Source organism: Ursus arctos, unplaced genomic scaffold (assembly GCF_023065955.2).
Source record: "Ursus arctos isolate Adak ecotype North America unplaced genomic scaffold, UrsArc2.0 scaffold_4, whole genome shotgun sequence".
NCBI classification, from domain to species: Eukaryota; Metazoa; Chordata; class Mammalia; order Carnivora; family Ursidae; genus Ursus; species Ursus arctos.
In genome coordinates, this window is record NW_026623056.1 from 11,372,422 (window position 1) to 11,399,663 (window position 27,242).

Below are 27,242 nucleotides of genomic sequence, written 5' to 3' on the forward strand. Positions count from 1 at the left end.
TCTCTTAGGGGAACCAATTGGTTGTTACCAGAGGAGAAGTGATTGGGAGGGTGAAATGGGTGAAGAGGATCGAGAAGTACAGACTTTCAGTTATGAAATAAGCCGTGGGAATGTACAGCATGGGGAATATAATCAATAATATTGTATTCATTTTGTATGGTGACAGATGGTAACTAGACTTTTTGTGGTGACCATCTTGCAATCTCTACAAATGTCAAATCACTATGTTGTGCACCTGAAACTAATATAATAGTGTATGTGAATTAAACCTCAATAAAAACAAAATTATGAGAGAGGCCTACAGGTCTACCTAAATTAGTTAAGTAATTTAAATCTCTATTTCCATTTTGCTGCAGAAGACAATCCACTTGTAGCGTCTCAGCTCAAGAAACAATGCCCTATGGATTGAATAAAATAATTGGGCTTGGAAGGAGCTTTGCCTCACACATGAACACACTGGATGAGAAAAAGTATCTAAGCAGCTTTGAGGTTGGTCAGACTGGATTTGAGGCCAACTGCACCCATGATTTTTAATGTACACTTGGCTAAGTGGCTGACCCTTTCTCAAATTTCATTTTTTCCCCTTAATGAATGGGGGATTCTGTGGGGTTTTGTATTAGTTTCCTCTGGCTGCTGTAACAAATTAGTACCAACTCTGTGCCTTAGAAAACCCAGAAATTTATTGTCTCATGGTTCTGGAGGCCAGAAGTCCAAAGTCAGAATTACTGGGCTAAAACCAAGGTGTGGGCAGGACCACACATCCTCTGGAGTCTCTAGGGTAGAATTTTGTTTTTGTTTTTGTTTTTTGTGGTTTTTTTTTTTTTTTTTTTTTTTTTGCCTCTTCCGGTTTCTTGGAGCTGTTGGCATCCTATTGCTTGTGGCAATGGGACGCCAACTCTAATCTCTGCCTAATCTCTGCCTCTGTGTTCATATAGCCTTCTCTTCTTTTGTCAGCATGATTGCCCTTGGCTTCTCTCTTATAAAGATACTTGTGATTGTTTTTAGGGCTCACCCAGATTTTCTTTCTTTCTTCTTTTTTTTTTTTTTTTCAAATTTTTATTTAAATTCTAGTTAGTTAACATACAGTGCAGTATTGGTCCAGATTTTCAAAATAATCTCACCATTTCGGGGCACCTGGCTGGCTCAGTAGGAAGAGTATGCAACTCTTGATCTTGGGGTTGTAAGTTTAAGCCCCACATTGGCTGTAGAGATTACTTAAAAAAATAAAGTCTTGAAAAAAATAATCTCACCATCTCAAGATCCTTAATTTAGTCACATTTGCAAAGACCCTATTTCTTAATCCTGCAACATTTACAGGTTCTATAGATTAGGATATGGATATATTTTGGGGGAGGGGCATTTTTCAGCCCACTAAAGGTATCCTCTTCGGGTTTCCATTACAATGTCTAGCCCTGTTTTATGAATTCAATAAACTTCCCTTTCCTATTCCTTTTCCCTCTCTTCCTCCAAGTCTCCATATCTGTCCTCCATAGCACCTCCTTCCACCTACAAGCTAAGTAAAACTATAAAATAGGCGTGCCTTCCAGTCTTTCCTTCGTAATTACTCAAAACCATTGGGGCACCTGGGTTAAGCATCTGCCCTCAGCTCAGGTCATGTTCTCGGGTTCCTGGGATCAAGCCCCACAGTGGGCTCCCTGCTAGGTAGGGAGTCTGCCTCTCCCTTTCCCTCTGCGTCTCTAGCTGCTTGTTCTCTCTTGCTTGCTCTCTGTCAAATAAAATCTTTTTTTTTAAATCTTAAATAAAATAAATCTGTAAATTCACTTAAAAAAAAAAAACCAACCACTTATGTAGTGAGTCTAAGTGCAATACCTTAGACTTCGGAGGATTAAAAGAAAAGAAAAAGAAGAAGCATTCCCTAAGCACAGTAGCTTACTCTCTGGAGTGGGAGATGGATAAACAACCACTTGTAATGCAAGGGAGAAGAGTATATGACTTACACAAAAGTATCTGCAATGCACAATAAGGTAATAAAGAAATTAATGATTGTTATTGAGAGGTAGAGGTTAGAGAAAGTATTTTGGAGCCAATTAAATTTGAACTGGGCCATGAAGATAAGAAGGATGTCAATGGGTTAATAATGTTGGAGGAATTTTACGGGCAGGAGGAAGGCACAGAGGAAAAAGAGCTCTCTCTTTTTCTCTAGAAAAATCAGTTTCTTCTCACTTCGCTCTGGCTGCCTTAAACATTCCCCCTGGGTCAGCCTATCCAAACCTGCTTTCTCCTCAGGGCACTATGTGGGAAAATATCCTCTTCTTTAAATCTCCCTCCAATTAGCTGCTTCAATCTAGGTGTTGAAAGGAAAATAATATGATTAATCTAATTCACTATATGGTGCATGTGGCTGATAGCTCCTACAATCCCCTAGAACAATAAGGGGAGTTTCTTAACACCAATAAATTTCTGTTGGGATTTTATGCCATGTGTAAAATTATATCCGGGAAGAGTGTGTTCCGAAATCACTTCTATTAAAGAAGATTACTCTAAACGAAGAAAATGATAAGCATAGGAAATATTCCAAGTGGTAAAAGTGCCTAATTAAGCAGCAAAGATTTTGAGCTGTAGAAGACCACTTCTTATTTTTTTATTCTCCATCATGCCAATGTTGTCAGAAGAATTCTGCCTCCCGATCTCATTCCTACCCTACTCTCCAAAAAGAGGAAAGAAAAAAATCTTATTTTTAATTTTCTCTTTGCATCTTCTAAGAGGCAACTTGGGAAGCAATGGACAGAAACAAATCAGGCAACCCTCCCTTTTTTTTCCAGCTAATTCAGAATGAATTGGATTTACACAAGCAACAGTGCTTAAGCAAAACCGTTCCTATGGTTACACAGGCGGCTTTCTAAATGTGGCACAAGGTGCAGGCAGCCAAAATGACTTGACTGTTTATGTTAAATATGAAGTCTATTCCCTATTGAAATTTAATGATCTACTAGCTGCATTTTACCAGCTTGCACCCTGATAAAATTAACATTTCGAATACATTTGGAGAGATAAATTGCTTGAGCAATTGGTGAGTATTCACTCATTTTTATTTGATCACATCAGTGATTCCGATGAAAGCATTTCGCCCGTACTATTAGAAATTGGGTCTACAAATTATCCTCATCTCTGGGCCTGCAAGTCCCCAAACACGTTTTATTATCTTTTTGCAGGTTTGCTGGTGCCAGATGTTAAACTTAACACTTGGCAAGAGAGCTCAGGAAAAAAATCTGTATTTTTACTTTGATAGCAACCAGGCAGAATAGAATCAACACTGTTTCCTGTGGCATCTCTGGAGCCACCCAGCAGTTCTCAGATATCCAACAAGGTGAGCAGTTCAGCCAGGGTGAAGGCTGCTCCCCACCTCCCCCTGCTTCTCCTGAATGAAAAAGACAATCTGTCTGTTTTGAAAGGCTGACAGGAAATTGGAGCCGGAAAAGATATATTCGCTGAATATTTTAGCTGACACCATTCAAATTTGCTACATAAGGGCGTTCCTTGATGTCTGTTAGTGGGAACCTCCCATTCAGCAAAAACAGAAAACGAAAGCAGCCTACAGGATGCCAACCTCCTGTATGTATTTACATATTTAGTTCAATTTAACTAATATTTATTAAGCATCTTTTATAGACTAGGCACGATGTAAAAGACTATGGTTATAGAAATACAATACATAGTCCCTAAACACAAATAGCCCTTGGTCAAGTAGAGAGATGGTCAATGAACTTTGTTATGCCAGGTCTTTCTTCTCAATAGCTGACTATGTGTATCTCCATCTCACCGTTATCATCTCATACCAAACACGAACGTCTCACTAAAGATTTGAGTTGTCAGAGAAGGCTTACTGTGTACATATCACCTGGAGTATCTCCCTAACTCATTTCCCCTAAATCACTCTTCAGTAAGGTCACCCACTGGAGAATTTCCTCTTCCTTCCCTCTACTTCTACAGAGCCCCAGTTCACTAGCATCTGTCTCTTTCCCCCAGGATCCCCCTGCCAAAACACATTCAGGCTCAGAAGAGGTGTGAGCTTTTCTATGCAGCGCTCAAGTCTTCATTTTCCAAACCTGAGAAGTATGAACACTGGGATCTTAATAGATGAGTTATATGAGATTCAGCTGCAATGCATTTAAATCCTTGCAACACAAGTTTATCAACACTTCTCTAGCCTTTGCTCGTGAGAGGCAAACTATTTCATTCTAAATCACACACCAGACAAGCTGGACATTTAATAGTGGTTTAATTATAATTTATCTCTTGAGATGAATGCACTTAACAAATTTGACACTTGAGAATTTTAATCTGTTTGGGGAATTTATTTTGAATTGGCAAGTAGAAATACATTCATCATATATTGATTCCCTTGTCATGGTAATTCCCAAATTCAAGTTACCTCTTAGAGCTCTAATTGGTCATTCTGGAAGTGATTCATTATGGTCATTGTTATTAATATTTTTGTTGAAATTTTTAGTAAATTTCTCCCTGTAGAATGTTCATTGAATGAATACAAGATGCAAATTTGTCCTTTTATTTTTGAAAAAATAGCTTCAAGATCTCTTCTTTCAGAATAAGTTTCGAGGGACTGGTCTCCAAAATACGAGAGACTTATTGATATATGTGTGTTTGTAGACTTTACAGATGATGTCCTGAAGTCTGACAGTGGTTTGAGTTTCAAAAGTGATCCATACCTTTTAAGAGAGTAAGTTCTAACAACTGAGTATAGTTCAGAGGAAGTCTACTCTGCATTTCATAGCTTGGGGCATATTTTGGAGGAAAACTGCTTTCTTCAAACCTCATTTCTCTAAGAATATGGGGGTTCCTGAAAAGGACTTAGAGTTTGTTAGATAAAGAACTGAATAGTCTCCTAAAATCCAGCTTCCACATCATCAATTATTCACCAAAGTTCTACTTTTTTTTTCTGTTCCTAACAAGTCCACAACTCCATTAAAATATTGTTCTGATGAAGAAGAGAGTTGAGGTAAATGCAAATTTCTTTTTCCTGAGAGACTAGGTCTTCATAGAGAGTTCCATAATGGTAGAACTTGGATATAAAACTACAGAGTTGGATTTTCATTCTGTAGGAATGGCTATTGTGGGAGATAAACACTGAACATTTTTTAGTAGAGGAGTGAAATTATCGAACTTGATTTTGGACAGATGAGGAGAATATTACAAAGGACATCACAAACTTGACAGCATGGGGTCATAGACATGAATGTTACGCCAAATCAGAGAGCCACATGGTTTTAACTGCAGGAGACAGATCATTTCTATGTACCCAAATGCCAAGAAGAGCACTGGTCTGCAAAAACTGTTTTTCCAAGAAATGATGAATCATTTTCCTGTCTGAAATTCACTATTTCAAATTCAAACAGGAATGTTTATTATGCAGTATCTTGGAATACATATTTGCTTTTTCCATCCTTGTTCTCTTTGCCCTTTTTATTAAAAAAAAAAAAAGTGGGGTGGGGGAAGACAAATGATAGCTCTGAGTATCAAATGGATTTTAAAATAATGACTCTAAAATATTGATGTCTCAAGTACAAATATAAGGAACTTTAATAATTGTTTTCAATATGCAATTAAGGAGATTTAAATAATATTTTCATGGAGTAGAAACAGTTAATTTTCCAGGGCTGATTTCCAGTGTTCACATCAACAGTCCATGCATAACATAATGTAAGATGTATTTAAATACCCGAAAGTAATTTCATCGGGCAATGAACCACAGTGTTTTTCCCGTTTGTTCTTACTGGGAACACACTCACCAGTTCACTCGGCATCCATCACTTTTATTTTGTATCAGATACTCATTGTCTGAAGTAATAATGGATGAGTGATCCAAAGAAGAGTGTATTGCTTTGAACTGCTGACACAGTGAAGAATGCAGCATTATGCAGGGTTGTACTGCTAGCCAGAATACCCACGTTTAGCTCATAGCTCTTTCCAGAAAGCATGCCATTGCTCCCCCATTTCTGTATAATAGGTATTCTATAGTGGGTGATTAAAAATGGAAGGTTTTCTCGTTTTGTTCAATAGAATGGGAAATGGTATACAATGTATTTAATTTTAATCATAGCACTCCATGGACACATTTTTCATGAACTATGTTTGAAAGCCTGCTTTTCGTTTCTTTAGTGTAAAATATCTTGACATAGTAACCAGTGTGAGACAAAAAAATGAAAGAGTGCTTTTATATTTTTATGTGAATTGTTTGGGATGCAAACTTGCATTATGTAAAGTTAAAGTTGTGGGGGGAGGGTGGAATCTATCTCACCAAAACACGACAGGCTAACCAAGAAAACATAGAATCAAAGTAGCACCTTTCATTTTGCCATTTAAGCAAGATTCTGGATTTGTGATTGTTTTCTAATGACCCATATTCAACGCAATGACACAAACCCAGGAGATGTCTATCTACAACATGAGACCATTTGCATGAATGTTGTGGCAAAGTGGACATAGTTTACCACAGAAAAGAGAGAAGACATTTTTTTCTTGGTACCACAAAGGTGAAAATCTGTGTATGTTTTAGAATGCTGGAAATGTGTGAGTGTGTGTGTGTGGCTATCTGTGTGTCTGTGTCTGTAGATACAGATATGTATGGGTATCATTTTTAAGAGATATATATATTAAATGGAGTCTTAAATTCAGGGAAGAGGTAGTATGTTTTTGTTCATTGAATTTAAAAGTCACCAGATTGTTAGTGAGAATTTCCCTGGCCTTTCTGTGAGCACCAAAGACTGTGACTAGCATGGAGTTGTGTGAGCTCTTCCTTTGTACATGGTGAGATACACATTTTGGTTTTTTTCTACCATTTGATTGCATATAATATTGAGACTACGTCTATGTCTTTGATGATTTGGGAACTTGAATTTCTGCATGGTAATACAGTGCCCGATAGCCCAGATCCAAGTTTCACTTTCCAAACTACAAAGAAGACCCTGGAAATGGGAGGAATGGGGAAAAGGCCAAGCTACAACTGTTGTGTTGAGTGGATGGAATGGAAAAGGATGTGCAGCATTATAAAATTGTCTGGGTAGCTGAAAAATATTGGTCTCTAGACTTGAAGTTGTGGGAGATACATAAAATGCATGTTAACCTCATGGCATTATGCTTGACTTACTAAATATTAGTATTACAATTTGCCTTTCCAATTCTAAAAATTGAATGTGTCCATTATCCCATTGTGGTTTCTTGAAAGTTCTTTCTAGTTGAGTTATAGACAATTGATGCTATTCTATATTTATACTTATGAAAAGTCACAAACCTCCTTCATCACTGCTTTGAAATCCTCTGAATATCTTCTAGAAAATATCATTTGCAATAACAAAAGTCCTTAGGTTTCAATCATACAAACTTATTTCTTGACCTGTTACAATTTCAGTTGGATAGTTTGCTGCATGATAACATGAAATGAATATATTTGATGAATTTTAGTGTTGACCATGTTGGAATATTTGGAGGAATTTTCCTCTGAAATTAATTTACTTTCAGCACCCAATAGCTACTATTTTCCTTTCTAGTGAAGAAAATTCTACTGGCCTTTATAGTAGAAGAAAATGACACTATTGCCTTCCCTTTACAGGAGGATTTTTACTTGTTTCTCCATTAGTGTGAATAGATTCTCATTGATCCATTTGCACTCTGTTACTTTGACTCTCTCGTGGTTGAAGGCACGGTTTGTGAAATGTTGACCAGGGTAAAAGGAGCCGTGTAGATAGCTGAGTGCTGCCACATTCTCTGCTGGAAGTGATCTGGCTCTGATATTATCCAGTTTCTTGGGTAGGTCACTTAACCGGTCCCACCTCAGCTTTCTCCTCTCAACTGAGTTACTTGGACTAGATTATTCTTTGTCCATATAGAATTTTGAAAAACATATTTTTGTCTCTCCCCTGCCCCAATTTTATTAAGAAAACCTTCATATATAAAGACAGATAAAAGAACAATACAATGATCTGTTATTCACCCCACCTATATTTAAAAATTGTTAATATTTTTCCATTTGTTTAAATTTTATGAACCATTTAAAAGTAATTTGCAGACAACATGACACTTTACTCTTAAATATTTCATCATGAATCTTCTAAGCATAGCATTCTCCCACATCACTATCATACTTTCATCACAACTTAAAAAAGTAACAATAGTTAAGTTAACTGTGTTTCTTATCCAAATCAAATTCAAATGTCCCCATGTGTCTCAAAATTGAGTTTTCTATTCCCTTTGTCCCACCTTCACTTAGGATCTAGTTCTGTTTCTTACATCACATATGGTTGTTATTTGTGACAACTTACAGTGGCATAGATTGCATGGGCTTTCACGTGACGGTTGTTTTTCATTCCGTACCAGTTGATTAAGAAAATACATAAGTAGCAAAAATAAATAAATGAGTGAACAAGGATACCTAGTACATGGTAGGTATTTAACATTTCTTTGCTGAATACATGATTTTGGTAATGTCTTTAGGTGTCATTGCATTTTACTAAGCACAACTGCAACGGAATATATTTGCAAACCAATAAGACGTGTCTGTGTGAGAGGCATTTTTAAATTCAGTCCCTAGACTCCAGAAATTGCTAATGTGATTTTGATCATGGACTATGCACCTGGTGTGGAGCCAAAGGCTGAGTATTAGCTCATTTAATCTTCACAACAAGCCCATAGAGTACCATTTTATAGATGGAGAGACTGGGCATATTAAGTATTTTGCTAAAGATTTCAGAGTTAGTAAGAGAAATAATCTATACCAACCTGAGCTTGAGACCTTATCACAAATACTACAGTACTTTGCAAGACAACACTTGCTTCATGAGGGGAGTTCATCTGTCCTCTCACAATTCCTCCTCAGCCCCATCTAGCAGATGGCTTGGTATCTGTCCACTCAACTGTCCCAGCAGAAACACCGGCAAACACTTAGCTTAGTTATTGCTGTGGCTTTAAGGGAACTCATATCTCTGCAAGGAAGCCCTTTGAAATACAAAGGATCAGTGCACAGCTTTTTGTTCAGAAAGATCTTTGAGCAAGGTCATGTCTGTTTCCTGAATGAACAGGGTTAGGATAGGAAAACTGGAGAGTTTCCCAGCTCCAAGAGAGCCAAGTTTTCACTGTGTCATTTCATTCTTCTCTTTGAAGTAAATTCCCAGAAAATCAGACACACCCATATCCAAACTTAAGTACAAAACACATCCTACAGCCAACTGGGCATGATTCAGGGAGTCTGCCGCCATTTTGGACTGCCTGTATTTTTGTTCCCTTTCATTAGTGAAGATAATCGCATGTTTCCTATAACTTCAAAAAAGTGCAGATTAATCCAGCACAGGCATATCACTGTAAAGGATCCTAAATTGTAAAGAGGATAAGTCAGAAAAGGGAAGAGATCAACTTTACTAAACATCCAGTCCCATCACAGCTGCAGATTTAGTTTGGTCTGTTCTTTCAAACTGCCTGTATAGACTCTCCCTTATTTTTATGACTTCATTTCCCAGGAAGTGAATTTTTATCGTTGATTCTGTAAATTAGTGGTCTGCTAACTTAAAATAGATATATTCATACTCTTTTTTTTTTTTTTTTTTTTTTAAGAACAGACCAGGAGTGTGAGATTATCCTAGGGCCAAGTTCAAGGCATAAGTCATTTTTTTTTTTAAGATTTTATTTATTTATTTATTTGACAGAGATAGAGACAGCCAGCGAGAGAGGGAACACAAGCAGGGGGAGTGGGAGAGGAAGAAAGAGGCTCATAACAGAGGAACCTGATGTGGGGCTCGATCCTATAACGCCGGGATCATGCCCTGAGCTGAAGGCAGACGCTTAATTGCTGTGCCACCCAGGCGCCCCATATTCATACTCTTAAGGAGAGAATCCTTCCTAACAATCCAAGTAGATGAATTAAAAAAAAAAAATAGTCCCCAGATAAATGTCTGGCCAGCAGTTGGCCTTCTTTGTGGGATTAACTTCAAATCTGCTAGCACATTTTTTTAAAAACACGAATGAACTAAATTAAATGTCAACAAAAGTCAGAATTAATCATAAGAGTGATCAATACTCTATGTGAGAGAGACTTGTTCATCTGGATATAAAAACACTGTCTGTGAGACACATATTTTTAGATGCCTTATAAACGAAACTTACGGAGGAGAAATCACACAAGGTTTGACCACAGATGAAATGTGGATCAGTCCCACGACTTTCTAGTCACCTAATTTGTAAGTGCCCTGAATGCCTCTCATTCTGGGCACTCAATAAATACTAAACAGGGCAGCAATTTCCTTTCCTGTCTAGTCAGGCTATCATTATTTCTGTACAGTCTCTGAGCTAGTGAGCGCATAGAAAAACACAGTTCACCGCAACTTGAAATATGCCTTTTGCTCTCCCACCTCCTCTTTTCCGTGTGCCTTCCGTTGCTATAAAACCTACTGGAAATCTATGAATGTTAGCTCTCAGTTACCACTTATTAAACCTTAACCTTTACTCTCCCAAATGCCAGGTTCTAGCGCGTCTAATCAGCATATTTTATGCCCTTTTCAATCAGCCCTTTGGTGATGTTGATTTGCTGCTAAAGGAAGTTTATAAAAAAAGAAATCCACTAGCTTTTGAACATGTCTCAGTTCCTTAAGGAAAATGGCATTTTACGTAACTGCTCGTCAGGATGTTTTCAGTAGTTGCTTTCTCCATTTTGGAGATCCTTGGGGAGAGTTCACTTGTACCTTTCACATCTCTTTCATTTATTGAAGTCCAAAAATCCCCAAATCATTAACATCCAAATATACTTAATACCCATGGCATTGAGCCACCTTTCACGCTGCTGGGCAGCCATCTCTGTCACTACACCCCATGATATAAGTCCTATGCCTCAAACATTCCCTTGCCTTCCAGGATGCCACACTTTCTACCTCACTGGCTTTTCCTTTGCAGCCTCTTTAACTGGCTGTCCTCTCTCTGTCCTTTAAATGTCAGAGAGGTTTAGTGTTCAGTTCTCTAGCCTCTCCCGTCTAGGGACATTCGCTCCTTGGGAGAGCTTCTCATCCCTCTAGCATTACGTATGTAAAACTTCTCAAGTTTTTCTCTCCATTTTGGAGCTCTGAGCTCCAGATTATAACACTCCTTATTCAACGTCTTAACTGAGTGTCTGTAAGGTTTTACAGGTTTACCACAACAAAAAGTTGAACTTTTGATATTTTCTCCAAAACTACACTTCCTCTAGACTTCCCATTTTAATAAAATGTGCTACCATTTGGTTGGTTGGTCAAGCCAATATCATATGGGGCATCCTTGGTTCCTTTATTTCCTTCCTTTTCCATATACAGTAAAGTGCGACTGTCTCTTTCTCCAAAATATAACAAGAAGTTGTTCCCTTCCGTCTTCACTGACAGGACCCTCACCCAAGCTACCATCTTCTCTTCCCATAAACTACTGAAGTAACCCCTAGGCTGCTTTCTAGCTTCAGTCTTTCCCCTCGACAGTCTATACAACTGAATGATTTAAAAACATAAATATGCATGTAAGATGATGTATCTTGCTGGTCGAAACTCTAAAATCGCTTCCCATTAGAAGTCAAGGAAAATACAGCTTCCTGACAAGAGCTTACGAAGCCCGGCATGGCCTCCCTGGCCTCATCTGCCGCCACTTTCCCTTCACTTACGCCGTTGCAGCCACTCTGGCCTGCTTGCTCCAAACACACAAAGGCCAACCCGGCCTTGTGGCCCAATACTTGCTTCTTTCTTTGCCCGGAACAAGGCTTCTCCTTTACATCATTCAGGTCCTTCCTGCAATACCATCTCAGAGAAGTTTCCCCTGCTCCCTCCCCCTTTGAAACTGCTCTGCCCTATGTCTCCAGTCTGGTTAAACTCAAACTCCACGTGCTGCTTTACTTTTCTTCATGGCATCATTATTGCTTGGAAATATTTATTTTTTTAAGCAGTCCATCACCTGCCTCCTCTACGAGAATGGAAGCTCAGTGGGGACAGGGACTTTTCCTGTCTCGTTCAGAAGTCCTGGGTAAATAAGATCATCTAAGTCATCCTGTGACTTGTTTGGTTCTTTATGAATTATGCTATTTGTTCATCTGTTTGTTTTGATATCAGTGGTCCACTAATTTAAAAAAGAAGATAGCTACACTCTTACAGAGAAACCCACCCCACAAATCTGGGTAGATACGATTAAAACAGCAGCAAGAAACAAAACAAAACAAAACGAAACAAAAAACTGTTGTTATTGCTGAAAATTTGGATTTATATTGTCACTTAGTCACCTGAAAGTTTTGTGTCCGAATCTCTAAACGATTATGGCAATGAGGCTTAAACTTTAATGTTCAAAATACTCAGCTAGGAGAGCTAACTTTATGGTAAATCTGGTTTCACTTCTAAATCTTGATTTGTTAATAAACCCCCAGGTGATGTTGACATAGCTGCTGCTTGAACGGCTTTCAGAAATACTGGGCCGTGGGTTTTGTAATTTCTTTCATAATTTTGAGAAAAATAGATACATACCTATCTGATTTACCTCTAATGGAGAGACAAATGTTGTCACTTAGGTGCCGGTGTTGGGTTCCCAAAGAGCACAGCTCAGTCGTGGGAGATATCTGTCAACCATCAGGAAGCCCAGGTGACGAGTAAGTTGAAAGCAAAAACTTCTGGACGTTCCATTGCAAGACCACATGGAGAGGATACGTAAGGAAACAGAGACAGAGACAAAGAAACCAGAAGACCAGGAAGACAATAACAGGAGGAAGAACAAAGCCTAGAATGGGAGCAGAGGTTTTCTTTCCTAAATGGGACCCAAGCTCTTCAGAAACTGCCTGGGGCAGGTTAAACTTGCCCAGGCGATAACAATGCGAACAGAGTTCTGCCCCCCACAGAGAGTGCACCAGGAACACGCTGTGACAATACAAAGTAGTCAGCAAGCCCTCCGCTAACCCTTCAATTCCCAGGTCGCTCAGAGTGGGAGGCAACTGGATAAGAGTTTTAGCCAGTGAGACAAGGTCGTGGACATTTTTTGCACCTCGCACACTTACTGTGATGTGCTACGCAAACTGGGAGGTAGGCCGGGGATCCCAGAAGGACAGTTTTTGAATTTGACATACATTCTGCGATTTCAGTTCTCGCCAGTATGCCATCTTAATGTCATTAATACCACACGTCATCATTTCCCATTCCCATACATTCAGAGGGATTAATTCTATTGTTTCTTATTTTTCTTTCATTTTATAGCGAAAATGTCCTGAGCACCTCTTTTGGGTCCTTTGAAGTGTAATAGCAATTTTAATCAAATGGTTATTACTGACATTCATTGGAAGCTTACAGATGAAGGAACTGAGGCTCAGAACTGGGAATTCAAAGGTAGGTCTGTCTAAACGAAGCCTGTGCCTTGAACAAACTGCCTGGAGTCAATGCTAGCAGTCCAGCCTTGCTTCCCCTCTCCCCAGCGCTTCCCCTCCTCCCTACCCCACAAGTTGGGGGTACCAGAAGCTCCAGGAGAAGTCCCACCCCGCTACCAAACTGGAATTCTAGGAGCGAGGAGGGGCTACAAATAGAGGTGCTGAGACTGTACCCGTTGGTCTTGGTGGTGAATATTCTGGTCTGGTTGGCAGTATTGACATCAGGCTGAGGCCTCCCATCTTCCCCATCAGTGTTTGACCAGTCTGCCCTCCTGGAAGTCTGACTGCTTATTCCTTCTCTGTTCCACTCCCACTCCCTGAAAAGTGAGCCTAGTCCAGAACTCCAGCTGTCAGACTTTGGTTACTTGAAACTTCTGCCTAGTTCTTGTTAGTAATTTTCCTTGGTAGTGGTCACCGATTCCAATATCATACCTATGATCCTACACTGACTTTTCTTACCTATATCTTGGACACCTGCCAATTGCCAATGAGTAGCCCTTCTAGAAACCCTGACACCACCACTGTCCTACCCTATCAGCATATGATACTACCCCACTGTGCCTAGGGTTCCCTGCACTCTCTCAGATACTGTGGTTTGCACTGGGGAGACCCATGCCTTTAAGACTGATTTGTGGGGGCGCCTGGGTGGCACAGCGGTTAAGCGTCTGCCTTCGGCTTAGGGCGTGATCCCAGCGTTATGGGATGGAGCCCCACATCAGGCTTCTCTGCTATGAGCCTGCTTCTTCCTCTCCCACTCCCCCTGCTTGTGTTCCCTCTCTCGCTGGCTGTCTCTCTCTGTCAAAAAAAAAAAAAAAAAAAAAAAAAGACTGCTTTGTGGGCAAGAGAAGCGAGAGAAGGATGAGATCTTCGTTAGATTTACAGTGAACTTGTCCTAGCAAATAGGCCAATCTCACTCCCTGTTTTCCGGCCAGAGGATAGGGACCTGGAACATGAAAGGATTTGACAATCAAGTTAAAGGTGAGTTCAGATTTCTAGATAAGATACGCTTCAAATGGTGTTTATGCTGTTTGGATATCAGGCTCAGGAAACTGAGCGGGGAAGAAACCTGTTTCCTTCCATCGCCTGGCTAGATAGATAGGACACAGGAGGAAATCCTGGTACAGAGCTATTCCTGTCGCAGGGAGGCAAAGGATCCTGAGTGGAAAATGGAGCAGACTTTTCCATTTTTTATCCCCTCTTGCCTTTTATCCTTTAGCAGAATTTATTGCAGTGATTTGCCTAATTGTCAGTCCTCCCTGGGATAGTGTGATCCCCGGGAGGACCACCGGAGGCCCTTCTGCTCACCATCCTGTCCAGTGTTGGGTACAAAGAATGTGCTCAATCCCTGCCAGTTGCTGGAAGCAATGAATCAGTGAACGTTTAAAAGAACAAAAGACCCTCATATTAGCAAATAAACTATATTGAAGAGAACACAGGTCCCGACTCACTTCACAGATACTAGACGAGATACCCTTAAGTCTTGCTAAAGCCACCTCTGCAATCATTTTAAAAGTCAAGATTATAATGATAAGCAGCAGAACTGTGCTCTTCATATGCACATTGCACTTTTCAAGTGACAACTGCAAAATATCTTGCTACAGTCCTTAAAGCCCAGAAATAGTTCTATGTGAGGTCTATGCCAACAGAATGGATATATTTAATACACTGCTGGCTAAAAGCCATGTAAAACTTCTCTTTTTATTTCCCCCTCACCCTTCTCTCTCCCCACGTTAAGCGTAGACCTAGGCACCATGGTGCAAAATTCTACAATAATATCACTCCTGGAATTACGTGGCTTTGGTACATTTGTACATAACTGTTCTAATGTAACAGCACGAATTTTCCCCGTCCTGTTTATTTCTCTGAAGCTGTAATAAGCAATCCTGTGTGACATTGCCTGTGGAGCCGTTGCCAGGCAGCAGAAAGAGATCTACAGCGGGAGGCGGGAGAGCTGGGGGAGGAAGGGAGAGCAGGGAGAGAGGAGGAGGGGAGGAAGGCTGAGCCAGTGGGGGCTGGGTTCCCAAACTGCTGAGCCAGAATTCCATGTCCTCGTCATCCTTCATGTTCCTCGAGCATAATGAGCCAATAAGCTGAACCTTAGAGGGGAAATAAAGATGGAAAAGAAACAGTTGAATGCTGTCATTAAATAGGGTGTCAGAAATGTTTCTTATTTTGTGAAGAAAGGGTTTCAGATCAGGTTTGTGTTTTTTTTTTTTTGTTTTTTTTTTTCCTGTTGAACTTTGCTTCTTGGGAAATGCAGCTCTACAAATATCATAAAAGAGCCGGCTTCTCAGCGGGCTTGCTTTGCTCTAGAGCAACAAACAATTAGCACATAGTATCTCCCAGCACTGTGCATGGGGCACATACACATTATGACTTGAAAGGTTTCAACTTCTCTCGCGGCGTGGAAAAGTAAAACACAGAGAAATGGTACTCAGCCCTTTACAGATATGCAGTACTGGGAGGCACCGGTGTGCCTGTGAGCCAGGAGGTTATCCAAGGTGTTTCAAGAAGCTGGCTTTCTCGGTGTGAGGCTTTGTGTAGTTTGCAAAATTGGGAGCTACAGCTGAATCCCATCTCTTGGCTTTATAAGAACCTTGCTCTAATGAGATTAAAATGATTGGACTGGGATCTGAGCAGAAGGGGTGGGGGCAGATGGCACACAGGTCCCTCCATACTGGCCTGGATGTCCCCCAGCACAATGCATCTTGCCTTTTGCCAGCCTTCCAAGCTGTCTGTGACTAGTTGGACACTCTCCAGTGGTAACAGACAATGATTTTTATTTAGATGTTTGATTATTCTTGTTAATCAAATAGAACCAGAACAGAAGGTTTGTTCAAAACAAACAATGTGTTTACAGATAGCTCTACTCGTTGGAGGCACACTTGAAGGCTCTGAAGTTGCTAGTCATTCTTCTCAGAGGACAGAAACCTGCCATCTGGGAGAGAAAATGGGACAAAACATGTTAAAATGGCAAGAGGATCCAAGTGAACCTGGAGTTAATGTAATGATGACCGGGTTCATTTTTCACTTTAGCGATGGGAACTAAGGAGGGGACGGGGAACGTAAAATGGGGATGATCAACCCCGAAAACTGTGAGAAGCAGCACATGGGCTCTCTCCCCCATTCCCTGTTGTATATTCAAGCTTATTTCTCCTGTCCAGTGCCTGGCCTTTTAGTCCCAACTAAGATCATGAATGAATCAATCAAGGATAATCAGTGATTTTCTGCACATTTTAGGGAAAAGGTAAAGTGTCAGGAGAAAAATACTCTTTAGCATAAACCACACAAAGAGATAAGAAGGGGGTACAGATATGGGATGCAGCGAAGTGGTGACATGACCGAAAGTGAACCAGCAAACCAAACCCACCAAGAACCAGGGCTAGATGCAGGCGCAATCTCACTCTGCTGGTTTTCGGAAGGCTAACAACTTTTCCTATGGAACTGCAAAATATTTACAGACACTTGACAGTTCTCTAGGTAGCACAGTTGGAGAATGGACACTCAAGCTCTATGGAATGTCCTATGCTTGAGGTTTTGTCTATACGGCACAGCAGGGGAGACCAGTCAGGGAAGCTGCTGGTTCGCCTGACCACACTGGTTAATGGCCTCCCTGGAAACGGGAGATGAAATATCACACTATTTCATGTGAAATTGCACTTGCAATCAAAGCAAAAGGGAAAAATACTCTGGAGTCAGTCTCATAGTTGTGCCACAATGGAAATTTCTACCAAAGTCTACCAACGTTTTTTATTCTTTATAGATTTTATCTCTTAAGTTTAGTTTTTATTTTATCAGAGTTATGCATGACATAGAAAATGTTAATGGAATTTTTCCGACCCTCTTGAAGTTGATAGTAATGGATGACAAAAGGCTCACATTCTAATGAGAGAAGATAGACCCTATAGGCAGGACTTGTCAAGAAGTAGTCAAAACATGGTACTGTGACCTTGAAACCATATCTACCTCCGGCTTAGTTCTAAGATAATAAAAGATAATGAAAGGCCATTTTTGTAATAGAGCTAAGTCTAACGTGAATGCTCTAGCATCACCCCTTCATTTCCTTATTCTTCCCTCTCCCCAACCATGTAGGAGGATTCCACAGGACTTATGTCACCACAGGAAGGAGCATGAGGGACTCTTAGGGGAAATGGACTTGTGTCTACTGATATTTAGGCAGCCATGGGTTTGAAGAACAGGAGCATTTGGCATTGAATTTGTCCAGAATGAAACAAAGGCATCATCCTGGATCATGAAGAAAGTAACACAAGAGGATAGAAATGTAAGTGGCTAACTTTTTATTACTAAGACAAAGGTTCTGGTCCAATTGAAATTCAAAGTGAAATACATCTGGTGGATTTAACTCAGTTGGAAAAGATTAGACAGATTCCATTTTCTACATGTTGATAATAATGCTTAGGGAAGGACTAAGGAATGGAAGAGATCAAACGCACAGCCTCCTTATAAACACACCTGTGCACAGCACTTAGAGTGTACACAGAATAGTCAGCATATCTTTCCTCCTGAGGTTTAGATTGTTGAAAAGGTGTTAACGCAATTCACAATGGGGTTGTGTTTTTTATTTGCAGTGCAAATAGGAAAGGACTTTTGATCCGAAGCCTTCCCAATGCAGAAGCAAGACATAATTTTCAGGGTAGGAAAGATAAAGAAAAATAGAATCTGCATCTCCTTTTGAAGATTCCAGCTCTAGCTGCCAAGAATAACAGAACAAATAGATTCCTGTGAGAGGATAAGCACCTTTTCAATCCTGGGAGCTCTGTCATTTTTCAAAACTAGCACATTTTTCATAGTTTGCCACAGTGATCGTCAAGTGGATAAATGGATATGGTCAGAAGCAAGTTAATTCCCATCTAGTCCCTTTTTTAAGGATAACGGATATCCTCAAAGAGAAGTGGCAAAAGGCAATGGTAGGTGAAGAAAATAAAGGCACAGTCAGAAAAGGAGTTGATTCAGAAATCAATTAAAATAAAGCACAGCTTTAAAAGATTCCTTAAACTATTCACGTGTTGCACTACTGGAAAAGCACGGTTCCTCTCAGCTATTTCTTCCAAAATGTTTTGTTTTTGTTTCCAGAAATAACAGGTTTAATTAAATGTGCAGGATACATTCAAATGATCCAGACTAATGCACACAGGGATTTTGAAGTCACTTAGAAGATTTTAGAAAGGATTTTGATTTGCTGGGCTCAGATACTAATGAAGAAAGCTGGTCTTAGGGAAAGAGCATGAATGCTGTGTATGGCTCTGTTACCACTGTCAAAGCCACTTATTACATTATTGGGAAGGAATGGTTTTGAAAGTAGCAAACATTAAGTAAACTGGAAAGGAAATTAGCTTTATTAAGCTCCTTCTATGTGCCAAGGTGTTTTCACATGCACTATTTCGATTAAATCTTAAAACAACCCTGAGGAAATGGATATTATTGCCCCATTTTTAAGGGGCATGAGCCAAGAACTTAAGAAAGCCAAGAATTTAAGAAAGCCAAGAATAGTAGGGTATGTGGACCCAAGCCATCTCATGGCAAATCCAGTTCCCTTTCCATTACATTGACTTGTCCGCCATGCTAATGAAGATTCATGGTTAGTAAATGGTGCCCCTGAGCAAGAGATCAAGGTGTCCGGTAATGCACTAAAATATTCTACCCTTTGAATACAAAACAACAATATCCTTGAACAGCCCAGCTAGAACACATTTGTATGTTAAGGATTGTAATGCAACATCAAGCATTCAACAGAATTCAACAGAAACGCTCACAAAATGTTGACAGTAAGATTTACTGAACTTGAATACAAATGCTAGTTTCAGGAACACATAATGTGACCTCAAGAATTATTTTTGTATGAGAAAGGAAAAGAGAGAGTGAGAGAGAGAAAGCTGCAAATCAATCAAGGCCACTGGAACTATCTGCAACTATGTTGCTATTTATCTGCGATTAGAAATTTGAAAACCAACTGTATAAAAAACTTAAGTTTTAAAAGGAATAAATGCATTATACATGTCACTAGTAGTACCGTCTTTTTCTATAAGCCACAAGGATAATGAATGAAGCTCAGCACATACTATAAGTAGGTCGGACGAGCTTATATTTTATTACTACACAGAATAAAGAGCATAGTACCCTGGCAAGTCACATGGGTGTTTAGCACTGGACTGTAAGTCAGGGGACGTGGCCTCCAGTTCTATTAACTATTCACATGAGATTTTTTTCAAGTGAATTGGTCTTTCTTGGCCCCAGTTTCCCAGATGTCATATACAAATAGACGTCAACACACATCAGCACTTACGAGGATGTATAGTAAGTGGATTCGTAGCATGTATTTTTAAATGAATTTATAAAATAAGGAGTTGGGTTAGATTTTTTTCTAAGGTCTCGTAATAATCTAACTTTCTATTAACTGGGATTTATTGACATATCCAGATACCGGATTCTTCCAGAAGTTATTCAAAATAAAATACAAGGATAAATGAGCTTTCCTCCGAGTTCTCTGCCGAGGACACAAAGCATGTCAGACTTTTTCAGCTAAACAAATGTGACTGGAAATAGGATATGAAGTGTGAAGAGAAAGGAGGATAGATTTACAAAGAAGCTAGAACATCTACATAAGACTTCCCATGAATAATGTGCTATGTCGTAGGAAGGGTATGGAGACAGGAGCCAGCACATAGATCAGATTCATTTCTGGTTCTAGCACTAAACATCTCCATGCCTTTGGCTGTCATTTATTCTCTCTGGTTCTTGGTTTCTTCAGCTGTAAAATGAACTGTAGCAGCATAATGTAGAGGAAAAATGAGGGATGGGCCAAAATGCCAAATAGCCAGGAAAAGCAGATCTTTGAGGAAAATCCACATTGTGAAGAAAAGCACCATATTGAACCAAACAGAAAAACCGATGCCACGTAATCATATCGGTGTAACAGTTAGAAGGAAATTTCCTTATTATTATTATTATTATGATTTTCCAGTAATTTCATGTTTATCCACAAAACAAAGATAAACTAGTATGAAAAATATCGAAATTCTTTGCAATTAGAAATATCATCCTCCAAATACTCTTTTCAGTCTGTTTATTTATATAAAAAGTAGGGGTCTGGAATAACTAAGTTGCAGAAAGCTGGGTAAAGAGAAAACAGAATGAGATGGCAAATACAAATTTAAATATTATTCAACTACTACAAAAAGGAGTGGGTCTGAATGTACTGGTGTTAAAAGATGGTTTTTATATTGCATTAAAAAACAACTTATAGAACAAAACATGGATTTGTTTTAAATATGTATATGGAATATATATATATATATATATATATATATATATATATATATATATATAAATGTATTTAAAGATTCTGAAAACTGGTCCCCACTGGGGAATTTACCAGGACTGGACACTGGGTGAAAGAAGTGATGTGAAAGCAGTTTTCACATTTACTGCTTATACTTCAAATTGTATGGACTGTACCCAGTGAGAATATATGTATGCATTACACTGTCATTTAAAAAATAATTTTAGGGACACTAATGAAAAAAAGAAACAAAAAGAACATGGTCTACAGAGTCAGATAGTGCTGGGATTTATCCTAACCCTATTCCTTATTAGCTCTTATATTTGAATAAGTTAATTAACTTTTCTCACTGACGTTGTTCTTATCATAGAACAGAGATAAAAATAACCGTCTCACAGTGTTGTGATAAGGATTAAAGATAATGTATGTAAAGCACCTGGAACATATTCAAAATTTAATAAATTGTAATCATTATATGAAGAAGATAGATGAGATCATCTGGTTTTATTTTATGGATCAATGAAATAGATTCTCATTAGAACCCTTTATTGCCTGATACAAACCCCTCTCCTCCTGCCCACTTGGTTAAAAAAACATTGGAGGATGGGAAAGAGAGACTAGAAGATGAGTGACAGAATGGATGCAGCCACACAGCCTTCTGGGGCAGCTCTCCAGAACATGTGCCGATCAAAGCGGAAAGGAGAGCATTGCACGGGTCTTTGCTCCTGAGAAACTTGCCCCCGTGTGGCACATGAAAGAGATGAAAGGATGAGTAGAGACTTGAGGACGCTTCCTTTGGCCGCGTTCAACATCCCATTGCACAATTCTGTCTCCTTACGGCTTTTTTCCTCCTTTCCACACTCCTCCTTGGAGATGTACTTGGCGGGAAAGGAGAGAGGCTGTGATTTGAGGCAGCTGGTCATCCGACCAACCAGCCTCAGCTAAACCATCAAGATCAAAACATGGAAAATGCCTTTCAGTCTGTGAAGCTTTTCCTAGCAGGAAAAGCAAAGCAGCACGACCAACACAAAGTAAAGAGTTGCGGGTACCCGGTTTTCTGCAAACTGATGTAACCATGGCTCAGAAGAAAGATTGGAGCTTGGCAGAAGGAAGGAAAAATGGTTGAAATATCAAGACCTGTTTAATGTATCAGGGGACAAATACGTATTTTTGCTTTTAGTTTTTAGAACCAACAAATGAAAATGGCTCACAGGCCCTGGACTTAAGGAAAGGAGATGATCAAGGAGATAATGGTGAGTGCCCTCTGGAACTCTATTCCTCCCTGTTTAGGATTAGGGTCACAGATACACTTAGTCAAATTTCTTACAGTTCTTACTTATTCAAGATCACCCTTAGCTCACATAGTATGTAAAGAAAAATGTGTTACTTCCTCTGGGCAGATATGCCAGGGAAGATGGCTGTGCGAACAGAATATGGGCTGGTCTTTAACCTCACTTGCCCCTTTGGGCTGGCACCCTTGTGCAGTGAACAACCTGCACAACACTATGCAGCAGCCCTACTCTCATTTACACAAAGTGCCAATCAACCTGGAACACATGCTGTGTTTTGTCATCTTCTTACCTTTGTTTATGTGTTTTCCTTCCTCTGAGCTTGAAACTGGCCAGAACTATGGTAACTGCTTTGAAATTAATCCCCCCAACAATCCCAAGAGTTAGGCATAGTATCATCCATTTCTTCCAGATGAGAAAAGCCAAGCTTCAAAAATGAGTTGAGTTAGTCACCCAAGGCTGCTGCATGGTTCATTAGTAACAGAATTAAGTTTGAACCCAACTTCGTATGGCTCAGGAGCCCATTTTTAACACTGAACCTCAGTCCCTTTCTAACCACAAGGTTGAATTGATATTCAAGCTCTTTGAAGTAAAATAATTAAAATTTCACATATTTAAGTATAAGGGAATGTCCTCTCTCTAAATATTGTTAAGAATTCCTTTGAATTGCCTAAATAAAGGTCATTTTTGGAAGCAATCCTAACACATAGGCATTTTATTATATAGCTATTAAAAGGAATTCCTATGGCCTACATCAGTGATAGTGATGACAAGTGCACCAGTCTCCAGTTCTGAATTCAAATAATTCTCTCTGCCGTCGTCTGAGTCTCTCAGTTGAATTGACCTCTTGTCCCCAGTTGCATATTTCTGTGTGTTAACGTATCAGCCCCGTGTTGGTGCAGATAGAAATAACCCATCATGTGAGCTGTTTCTTAACTCCAGGTCGAAGAAGGACAAAAGACTGTAAAGTGAGCTGCTATAGATGGAGGAGAATCTCCTCCACACCTTAACTCTTTGTCAAAACGTACTCCTGACACTGAATTATTAAATAAACTGTTGGAATATGAAGAGCCTTGGGGGAAAAAAAAAGCCCAATTTCCAACTCAAGATCAAAGAGGCTCACTCAGCCAGAAAACAGTCAGATTGCTAGGACGATGCTTTAAAGCAATTCTCCATCTGGTCTGCTTTTGAAAGATTAGCAAATTAATCACATGGAAGTATGAGCAAACAAAGTATAAAGCCATCCACAACAAAAACAAACAAACAAACATACAAAAGACATTCGCAACACAAAATACAAAGCAAAAGGAATGAAGATAACTGTAGTCCAAACTCTATACCCTAAAATACCTTTCCTCGCATAAAAGGGAAATTTTTAGAAAATACAGGTGAACTTATGGCAATAAGAAAGCGGAAGGAGAGACGACAATCACTAGTGCTACCCACCGAACATTTTCAGTCCTCTACCTTTCTGTGTATGTGGTACGACTCTGTTTGCAGTCCCTTGTGGTTAGGTGGAGTTATATAACTAGTGTGAACCAATGGATTCTGCTCAGAAGTAATATGCATCATTTCAGGGCTAGAGCGTTTAATTGACATACCTTGCAAAGTGCACATTTGCCTTTAGCACCAGACTGGCAATGTTTGCTGATTCATCACCCTGAGTCCCCGTGTGGCTACTACGAACAGGACCCCAGTGGCAACCCAAGACGATCATGGACAGTGGCCAAGGAATACATTTTGTCATTTTAAGCCCCTGGAATTTTGCTATTTGCTACTGTGGCATGAACTAGTCTATCCTAACTAATCAAACATTAAGCAAGACCAAGCAATAATGAGAACAGCAACTGAACCACTGACATAATTGTTGAATTTAGTAGTTATTAGAAATATGATAATCAATAAGCACAAAAGAGCACACTAAAATGCAAGACCAAAGAACAAATATGGAAGATGGAACCTGAAAACATTATTTGTGAAAAATAAGAATTCCTAGTAAAGACAAAAATAATTCAACTAATCTTATTAAGTATAAGAAATTAAGACTTTGAGGGGATTAAAAGCTCTTCTCATATCAAAAGAAATTACTCAATGTAACAAAGTAAGAATATAGGTTACTAGAGTCACATATTAACAAACCAAAAAAAAGAAAAAAAAGGTGGGGGTAAAGCTAAAAATCTGAGATTGGGAAAAAGTTTATCAATAAAACATAAACAAATTTAAACATTTAAAACAATCTAGGTATTTAAAAAAGAGAAATGATTAATTATGGTGCTTCTACTTTATATAGTATTATATATACATTAAAATTATCATTTTAAGGATTAGGTGAAAACAGGATAAAATATGTATCATATAATGTAACACTTAAAACAATGGAATCCCTAGATTTTAGTTTCCTTATAAACATAGCTTTTCTAGATTTTGCATTTCAAATGGGCAGGAAAGTGAAATTTTAAAAATTGTTATACTAGAGCAGTAGAAATAGAGATTATGAAAATATTTATTATAACAATTAACTATAGTAAGCATTTAAGTTAATGCACCAAGACTGAAGAGCATAAAGAAAGGCCTCTTTGTTTTTTGAATAGTTGATTTAAACGAGACAGATTTTATGCCTGAGTACTCATACGTAAGCAATATCATAAAGCCAAAAATTTTATAAGAAATTATCTCCAACTTTTCTATCAGAGATATAGTTTTTGACTGTTTTTTTTTTTTTAAGATTTTATTTATTTATTTGACAGAGAGAGAGACAGACAGCAAGAGAGGGAACACAAGCAGGGGGAGTGGGAGAGGAAGAAGCAGGCTCCCAGCAGAGAAGCCTGATGTGGGGCTCGATCCCAGAATGCCAGGATCATACCCTGAGCCGAAGGCAGACGCTCAAGGACTGAGCCACCCACGCACCCCTAGTTTTTGACTGTTATCATTTATTCTGAGTTAAAGAAATATGGAAGTGTAAGGATTTACTATAATAAATTAATCACTTCTAAGAAAAATACTTAATTGGGGTGACACAATTTTAATCATTTTTGTAGTATTTCTATCATCATAATTAGTCTAATGCATTATATTTTCATTACAGGGTGGCGTAATTCTTTTTTAGCAAGATTATTAGTTTCTGTTGGAGGTGGTGGGGCCATGTTCCACTGTTGTGTTTGACCTATGTCAAAATTCTTTCTTATTGAAGAGTAAATCTTATTGTTGATTGACAGAAGCTGACAAAAAGACATCAGAAGCTTGATGAAGACAGTACTTGTTGGACTTTTAGATACCGAGGTCATGCATAATTTCTACATTTGCTTTAGGAATTTCGGTAGAGTTACATCCTTAAGGACATAAAATACATGTTACAATCACTATTACTGATAGTATCTTTAATGAGTACTGAGCACACAAATCCAGGACTGGCCAGATACAAAGATAAATATGCGTTGGTTTAGTAGCTATAATAGATTGCAAAGGCTGCCGGATATACTTCAACATAGATCACTGACTTCCAAAGCAAGGCTAACTGGCTCCTATGTTACCAACATAATGTGATGCACATTCAACATCATTTCACTTCTATTGAAAAAATTATGTTATAAATACATTACATGATGGAAGAAAATGCACTAAAATTTAAATATGGATATTACTGGGAAGTGACTTTTACTTTCTTCATTTATTTTACTAGTTTTCTGTAATCTCTATAAAAGCATGAATTATTTTTGTAATAAAAAAATTAAATTTAGGCTATGCAGAAAGTCACCTTAAAAAAAGCAAGCTAACAGTCCTATTTTTTAGAATTTATTTTATGTCATTTTATTTAAGTCTATATGTGGTATAATTCTCATTCCAGAATGTGGAGCTAGTCTTTGTAAATAAATCATTTTATACATCAAATACCTTTCTAGTAGTGACACTCCCCACTGCACCCCTACCCCAAACCCCACCTTCGTCTGGTTGCATGGAGTGTTTGGTGTTGCATTATATCAAAGGAATCCCGGTGAACAAAACGACGTAGGTAGAATCCTTCACCATGTTCTGTCTTAGCGAGGCTTATTTTTTTTTCAGGTATGCTGTATAAATACACTGTCATTGGCTCTCTACCTCCTGCAGTCATTTTCAAGGACTTAGTATTAACTGTGACCTCTTCGCCCTGTGAATATGGAAAATTCATTTCAGATCACACTCTGTCATTTTCAGTGATTTTAATGAATTATGAAAGTCTGATCTTATAAGACTCGGCCACCTACATCCTCCCCCAGTTCTCCACACTTTGCATTTCCCATTGCCTCTAGGCCTGAAGTTTCATTCATTTGAAAACTATTCTTGGAAAGATCTCCCCTCCTGCAGCTGTTAATCTGTCATTAATGGACCATAAGTCATTCAGATATACTGCACTATTATGCAACCTCAACAGAGTGGAAAAAATCATTTGCTTTACTGTCAATGTAAAAACTTTTATCTTTTTTGACAGTTTTATTCAGAAAACCTCAGCTTTATTTTAATTTGATTCTAATGATGGTTTTCAGAAAATGAGTAAGTAAAAGTTTAGTGCAATGACAGCTGTCATGATTTCTGTGGTGGTTTCTTTCAGGGGTATTTACTGAAAAGATGCATTCCAAATTCAGTGCATTACTTTTTGGCACAGTGGATGGGAGTTAATTATTCAGAGCTGATAATGTGGTAGTATTTACACAGTCAGGAATTTAAATGAGAAAGGCCCATTCGTTTCATCTCCTCTCTCTTGTCTAGCTAGAATTTCCTTGAGCAAAACTTAGATTCACAGATATCCCCATAGCTTTGAACTTAGAGCAATTGTTGTTAATTGTAAGGATGAGGTAAAATGACCTTCACATTTTCTATTCATAAAAAGAATGACTGAAATGCAGTGGAAATGAAATGGCGTTTTGCTCTTTCTTTTCTTTTCCTTTTTCTTCTTTTTTACCTGTGAACTGCTGTATTGAAATCAAGGGTAGAGGTAGATGCACCCATCTGAGGCTGCTCTGTTTTGGACAGTCATGACCTGAATTGAGCATAACTGTGGTTCTGTCCTTTCAAACTCATTTTCATTTAGTGGGGAAATATTAACCACACCTGAGTTGACAAGTCTGGAATGAATTTATGCTTGGTTGGTAGTGGTTAAAAGAGACTAAAGCCTCTATTCTAAAAAGAATTTTATTTGGAAATATTTACATCAGCTTTTCACAAAGTAATATGACCAGCTGAAGTCTACATTTGCCCACGTAATGGAGTATCTAATGGCAATTCATTTGGTTATCAGTAATTC

At 38.8% G+C, this 27,242-nt stretch overlaps 1 long non-coding RNA gene across 2 annotated transcripts in view; it reads left to right on the forward strand.

Annotated features, from left to right (window-relative positions):
- The first annotated feature begins 1,139 nt into the window (after positions 1 to 1,139).
- The window catches only part of LOC113254877 (uncharacterized), a 31,275-nt gene continuing 5,172 nt past the window's right edge, over positions 1,140 to 27,242 (forward strand). For both annotated transcript variants that reach the window (XR_006409458.3, XR_006409459.3), the window contains exons 1-5: positions 1,140 to 3,328; positions 12,533 to 12,610; positions 13,209 to 13,337; positions 17,468 to 17,657; positions 21,856 to 21,928. This is a non-coding gene — a long non-coding RNA (uncharacterized LOC113254877). The remainder of the gene's footprint in view (positions 3,329 to 12,532; positions 12,611 to 13,208; positions 13,338 to 17,467; positions 17,658 to 21,855; positions 21,929 to 27,242) is intronic.